Source organism: Zea mays, chromosome 6 (genome assembly GCF_902167145.1).
Source record: "Zea mays cultivar B73 chromosome 6, Zm-B73-REFERENCE-NAM-5.0, whole genome shotgun sequence".
Lineage (NCBI taxonomy): Eukaryota > Viridiplantae > Streptophyta > Magnoliopsida > Poales > Poaceae > Zea > Zea mays.
In genome coordinates, this window is record NC_050101.1 from 43799870 (window position 1) to 43807692 (window position 7823).

Here is a 7823-nt window from a genome sequence, read left to right on the forward strand (position 1 = left end):
GGGGTCGCGACTCCCATACACCTCTACCTAGGAAGCGCGATAGGGCAACACTACGAGGCCTTCATAAAGTTCCACTAGCTTCTGAAAACCCGCTACAGTTTATGGGAAGAGCACTTGCAAGAATCCCCCGTCTGACCGCCATCGCAGCTAAATCAACCCGAGAACCTCCTTGCATGCAACTCCCCTACTGCCCTTGCCCCTTTCGGGTAAGGTAGTCTTCCACTAGCTTTCCTAATTAGTCAACCAAGGGCGTCCCATTAAACCCTTGTGGTGGCACGTGTTTCTCAAGTTAAGCTCTATGTTCAAATTAACATTAATGAACTTGACATGAACATAAATAGAATAACAAGAATAATTGGAACTTAGATATAATAAATGATTATGCCAAAACCATGTAAAGCAATAGCAAACTACCCAAGTGATTCAGGGGTAAACAAGGTAATGAGATAAACAATCTAGGGTGACCTATTGGGTCCCATCAAAATTAACCTATGCATGAATAAATGGTATTAAAGAACATTATTGGGTAAAAAGGGGTCAAGGGCACAACTTGCCTTCAATGAGCTCCTGCTCAGCTACTTCAACCTGCTGCTCACCAGGATCCTCAGTCACATGCTCTTCTACTCGCCACAATACAAACAAGCACAGTATATAAAGAAAATTAACATTACACCAAACATATAAACAAATACACAGTAATAATCTACATATTAAAATAAAATCCTAGGAACAGGAACCATAAATTTTGGAGTTATAGATATTAAATTATGAATTTACAAAGGTTTAATGTGTTTAAAATAGATTAAGTGAGAAATAAATTTTCTTACTATTTTCATGACAAAACAGAGCCTCTATGTGATAGAGAATAATATTACAAAATTTTAGAAAGTGGAATGACTCAATTTGTATCTGTTATGAATTTTCTATGAATTATTAAAGTTCTAGCACTTATTTTTGTGTTTAAAAGTAATTTCTAAAATTAAATTACTGAATTTAAAGAGCTATGGACTGGGCCTCGATTACCAGAAAGATCAGGGCTCTCGGTGTAAGTTTCCTAAGGCACAGAGAACAGCAGCCATGGACGGCGGGTTTGTTTATGTGAAAGCTAAGGGGTTCTTTAGCAATTTGCACATGCGAAGGGGTACGAGAGAGTCTCTGCCGTCAGATCTAAAGCCGACGACCCAGATTAGGCCTGAGCTCCCGCGAAACGGTAAGCAATCCTAGCCTTTAGATCCTAGTTCAACCGTCCAGATTTTATGTTTCCCTCAATGAACTCTAGGCGCCCGATCAGAAATGAACGGACCGGATCGAAACAGGTGAACCGGTATGCGCGAACTAATCGCAGCCGTCCGCACCGATCCGACGGCGCACGATCATCGCCCCAACAGGGCACACACGCACGACGACGCACCCCGAGCCACGACGGCGCCCACGATCGGCGGACTTCAATCACGCATTCCCGCTCCCCGTTTTCCAATTCATCGTAGCTACACAATGCGCAATGTATAACGAAGACAAGGATGGGCTTATTACCGGTGATCGTTGCCTCAGTGACGCCAGCCGCGACGTAAGGCGGACGGTGGCGGAGAAATGAAGTCCGGTGAGCGATTACACCCTGCCCAGCGATCGACTTCACCGGTGGGCGACGCGTCACCCCCCAGAAGGCTTGGGGAAGCTCCTAGACCGATATTCGGGGACCCGACGTCGGCGGCTACTTGATTTGAACGCGGCGGCACGCTTTGCCCTCACGGTGGAGATAGACTAACGGCGATGAGGATGCGCTATTGGGTTGAACGGCTGAGCATGGTCAAAAGGAGCACCGGGGAGTCGTGTTATATATCTAGGACGAGGTCTGGAATCCGGTTGCAGTCGTCGCCGGGGATCCCGCGTCGTCGGCAGGGGATGCGGTGAAGTCTGTTGCGGAGCCTAGCGAAGCGGGTCCAGGAGTCAGTGGGGGGGGTGAGACGCGAAGCGGGTATCGGACGGGCTGACAAAATGGTCCCGCAGGACAGTCGCCAGAGCACGCGCGTGAGATGGGGCAGCTGACACAGAGTTCCCACATGTCGGCGCCGGTAGGTTAGTTGGGCTGCGCGGGGAAAGACTTAGTGGGCCGAATTGGTTAAAATTGGCCCAGCTAGGTGTCTTTGGTCCTTTCTTTTATTTCTCTTTTTCCTTTCCTTTTAATTTCTAGAACTCAAATTTGAATTCAAATTTAACTGTGAATTTATATTTATTTTAAATGTACCAGTTGAGCCCAAATAAGGAGATCAAACTATTTTCTTTATCTTTGTTTAGTATTCCTTTTTTTCTCAATTCTAGAATTTCTTTTAGATTCTAGATTTCCTTTTTGAATTAATATATTTCCTGTCTCTTTATTTTTATAGTCACAAAATGTATACACACAAAAATAATATCCAACATGATGCATGATTTATTTGAGTGTCTTTTGTTAATTATTTATTTGTTCAATTGTGGTGTTCACATGAAATGAGAAACATAGATAACTCATATATGTATACGAAGTACAATTTCTCTGCTTAGACTCTATTTACAAAGTAGGTGTTACATAGTGGCTGCTAGTTGCTTAAATAGAGAAATAGAAAGAAGGAATTCTGGTGGAGTCATGAAGTTCTCTCGGCAGTTCCTGGACGCCTCGGGTGTAATCTCCCATTAATTCTTGATCCACCAGCAATTAGACGAAGGGAGCTTTCCAACAATTACTTATTTGCATTAAATGGCCTTGGGAGTTGGAAGATATGCCCCATTTAAACTTGTACTTGATGCAGTTACGAAATCCCCTCGGGCTGGTGGAGTCACGAAGTCTCTTGGCCATTCCTAGACTCCTTGGGTCTGATCTGTTATTGATTCTTGATCCACTAGAAAGTAGACAAAGAGAGCTTTCTATCAAGTACTTATTTGCATTAAACGGCCTTGGGAGTTGAAAGATATGCCCTCTTAAACATGCACTTGCTGCAGTTACGAAATCCTCTCGGGTGCAGCAGCCTTTATTGCCTTGTTGCCTTCTCCAGTAAAAGATGGTTCACCTCCTAAACAACTGAGTATAATAAAGCCATCGCAAGACTTTAGTACCTCATTTAAAGAAGAATTAGCTTCAATAGCAAGGAATGAGTTCACCTTATAATTAAGTTTACGTGCACGGGCTCGTGTCATTGGTCCTTGATTAGCTACGAATGGTGAAGTGGTCACTGGTGTGGTTGTATCAATGATAGTGATGTCCTCATCAGGCCTTGTCATCCGTAGGCTGTGCCTACGTTGCTTGGCCGGTGTCTCTCCTGCCTCCTACTGGTGATTCTCCCAAGCTCCTTGGGTAGCTTCACTCGCGTCACTTGAACACCAGCATTGTTGACATCTCCTTCTCCTTCAGAGACAATCAGGGGCGGAGCCAGAAAAAAATTTAGAAGAGGCTGAACTAAACCACTATATTATAAAAGCCCCTTCTATATTGTATATATATGCTAAAAATCTTAGCAGGGGCTCTAGTGAGACTTCATGAACTCGGCAGCGGTAGGAGAGGCTCGAGCCCCGCCCGCCCCCACCGCTGCCTCCGCTCCTGGAGACAACTTGTCCCAAAGCTGGCGCCCTTGGAAATTGCTCTTTGATCTGGTGTTCATCCTCCCAGGTGGCTAGATATGACGGCCAACCGGTCCAGCGTATCAGCAGTTGAGGCACCACCTTGCCTTCCCTTCTCTTCAGTCATGAGTCCAAAACCTCTTCAGGGATCTGGTAGTCGAGTTAGATCTGGTAAAGACAAGCTGGCAACTAACATTAGCAGGAACAAATGGTTTCAATTGAGATACATGAAAGATAGAGTGCATGTTGTTTCCTTCAGGTAAAGCGACTTCATAAGCCATCGGGTTAACCTTACTGACAATGGTGAATGGACCAAAGAATTTAAATGCCAGCTTGTGGTTCAACCTCTCGGCTACTGATTTTGTCGGCCAACACTGCTGCTCCTGAACCATCTCTGCTTCCTTCTGAGGTACAACCTTATCCATGCCTAGTGGATTTTATCAGTTCGATAACAAGACCAGTTTCCCCTCCCCTGATTGCGCAAACACCTCTCACAAACCCTGATAGAACTGGTCTGAACCGGTTTCCTCATGAATGCAATCACTCTGCTCCTCACCTTATCCCTGCAGACAGCTTGAACCATATACCCTCTGATATTGCTATTGAACCAGCCTTACCACAACCTCATGTACATGAAACAAATGGGTGCAGTCCTTTGCATATTCTGGGAGCAGCCTCAGAACCAACCTCAACCCCCCAAGATCAGCTGCCAAAAACAGTTCCATTTTCGGGACCTTCCACCTCCACACAAATGCCAATTAAAACAGCTGCCTACGCTGTAACTCGCCATAGTACAAGACTAGCAAACAAATCAAAAAAAACGAGACGGTAAAGGGGCGATTCAGATTGCCCAAGAACTGCTTGCTCATAAGTTAAAAGATTTGGCCCCTAACGTTGCTGACTCACATAATGATTTGGTTCAACAGCTTGTGCAGCATTTTGATCAACCACTGTCCAAAGGAAAGATTGAGGCCATCAAGAACCTGCTGGAAAATGGGAAGCAGTTGAAGAGGAAGGTTAGGGGCACCAAAGTCGCGCCAGCTGTTCTGGCTTGCCCATCTGCGCTGGTCTAATGGTGGAGCTGGCTCATTAGGGTCGTCTTCCTATTTTTATCCATGTTACAGTCTGCTGGAGTGTTGACAATAGTTGTGTGTCAGGGTCTGTTCCCTTTTGGTAGTTTTAAAACTAGGCCTTCCTACAAGTGTGTGGAACGTAGTAAGGTGTCAGCTTGGGGGGAGCAAAATCAGTTTTCTCCCTCCCTTCCTGTCTTGTTTCTGTCCCTGGCTTTGTACTTGGTCTTTTGCGCCCAGCCTCATGGGAATTGGGTCAGTCTCTTGGCCTTGTTGATGTTGCAACATTTATCTAGTAGTCGATTTTTTCTTTAAATGTCACAATCAAATTGTAAGGTGCTATGTTGGAATATGAGAGGTCTAAATGACGCTGCCAAGCGGGCGAGTGTACGCAATATGATTTTCTCATCTGGTGCAACAATTGTTTGCCTGCAAGAAACTAAGATCGCTAATTGGACTACTACGCTGCTTTGCCAAATTTTGGGGCCGAATCTTGCTGCCCAATCAGTGGCGCTACCAGCCACTGGGACCTCTGGGGGCATTTTGCTGGCAACCCATGACCGTTTTTTCCAACTCCACTCCCCGCATACCACTGATCACACAGTATCTGCTTCTATTACATTACTGGCTGATGGCACAGATTGGTCCATTACAGGGGTCTACGGACCACAGTCGGATCAGGACAAGATTCTCTTTCTTGATGAGATCACCCACCTTAAACAGATCATACACCCGAAATGGCTCCTTCTAGGGGACTTCAATTTAATTTACCGTATGAGCGACAAAAACAACACAAGGGTTAATATTCAAATGATGAACCGTTTCAAACGAGTAATAGATGGCTTGCAATTGGTGGAACTAGCAATGAGGGGGCGTCGATACACTTGGTCAAATGAATAGGACACGCCTACTATGTCTCGCATCGACCATGTGTTCTGCTCTACAGAATGGCAGGACCTTTTCCCCAATTCCGATCTCCAGGCTTTGGCATCCATGACTTCAGATCATGCCCCTTTGCTCCTACAGGGGGATGTTACCTTGGATTTCTACAAGGGTTTTCGTTTTGAATCATATTGGACCTCCATGCCCGGCTTCAAGGAAATAGTGCAAAGCACTTGGGAACAACCAGTTCATTCAGACGACGCCATTCTACGTTTCCATGTCAAAATGCGTCGGACAGCTAAGGCACTAAAGATTTGGCGGAGGCAAAATATAGGCAACATCCCGCTGCAGTTGGCAATGGTGCAAGTAACTCTGCTACTTCTGGAGCGGGCACAAGAAGACAGACAACTCTCAGGGGAGGAACTGGAGTTCCGCCACTATCTTAAAGCAAAAGCCCTTGGATTAGCAGCCATCCAAAAATCCAGGGCCAAGCAACATTCCAGACTATCGTGGATTCGCCATGGGGACACAAACACCTCTTTTTTCCAAATACATGCAACGGTCAGGCGGAAAAAAATTATATCAGGAACATCAACACTAGCTCAGGAATGGCATTCACTCAGGAAGAAAAAGAAGAGGCGGCATTCTCACATTTCCAGAATGTTCTAGGGAAGAGCTCTGTTAGGATCATGGCTTTTAACTGGTCATCCCTCGACTACATACCCTATGACCTTTCACATTTGGAAGCCCCATTCACTGACCAAGAGATCACTGACTTAATTAAGGCTTTACCAGCGAGCCGCTCCCCAGGCCCTGATGGCTTCATTGGGATCTTCTACAAAAACTGTTGGGAAATTATCAAGGTCAACTTGATTAAGGCATTACAAGATTTCCATAACCATAAAACCTCAAAGTTACATCTCGCAAATGAGGCGCACATTGTTCTGCTTCCAAAGAAAGAGGGAGCTACAGAGTTCAGTGAGTTTCGGCCAATCAGTCTGATCAACAGTCTGGCTAAAATTATTACTAAGGTGTTGGCTGACCGTCTGGCCCCAATGCTTGATAAGCTCGTGTCCACCTCACAGAATGCTTTCATAAAGAAACGCTGCATTCATGACAATTTCCTCTACGTGCAAAATGTTATTCGTAGTCTTCACAAGAGCAATAAGGCAGCTCTTTTTATTAAATTGGATATATCGAAAGCTTTTGACTCTTTGAGCTGGCCTTACCTTCTAGATGTTTTGAAGGCCCTGGGTTTTGGACAAAAGTGGAGGGATTGGGTTGCGGCCATCTTGGCTACATCATCGTCTAGAGTTCTAGTCAACGGACGTACATGCAATAAGTTTAAACATGCTCGGGGGCTGCGGCAAGGCGATCCGCTTTCGCCTATGTTATTCATCTTGGCCATTGACCCCCTCCAAAAAATGATTGAGCAAGCAGCAAGATTTGGTTTTTTAAAGCCGGTGCTACCTAGATCAGCTCGTTTGCGTTGCTCGCTTTATGCTGATGATGCTGGAATTTTTGCCAATCCGGACCATACGGAGCTGCAAAATTTACGACAACTCTTGACAATTTTCACTAATTGCTCAGTCCTCAAGTTTAACCTAGCAAAAACGGAAATCTTTCCAATTCGTTGTCCATCAGATACGGTCAGCTCACTCATTCATCTTTTTCCCGGGAGGATCTCGACCTTCCCTGGAAAATACTTGGGTCTTCCTTTACACTCTAGGAAACTTCGACGGATTGAGGTGCAGCCTCTAATTGATAAGATTGGTGCTAGACTAGCAGGTTGGAAGGGCAAGCTCCTATCAAAAGCTGGTAGAGAAACACTAGTTAAGACGGTGCTATCATCTCAACCTATCTACCACTTAACAGTGTTCCCACCTCAAAAATGGGTCATTCAGAGGATTGATCGTATCCGGCGCAGTTTTCTTTGGAAGGGTGATGGTCCAGAGAATTCGAGTGGTGGTCATTGTCTAATCAATTGGCAAGTCACAGCTAGACCCAAGTCTTTGGGAGGCCTCGGGGTCTTAGATTTGGAACGCTTCGCACGGGCACTACGTCTGCGTTGGATGTGGTACAGCTGGAAAAATGAGGACAGAGCCTGGGTGGGTCTGGACATTCCCTGTGATAAAACTGATCAGGACTTATTTCACGCCTCTACGGTGGTCACAGTGGGCAATGGCAATAAGGCATTGTTTTGGAAATCCAGTTGGATCTCTGGGATGGCACCTCGTCACATTGCACCATCTCTTTTCAGAAAAACGAGACATAAGAATA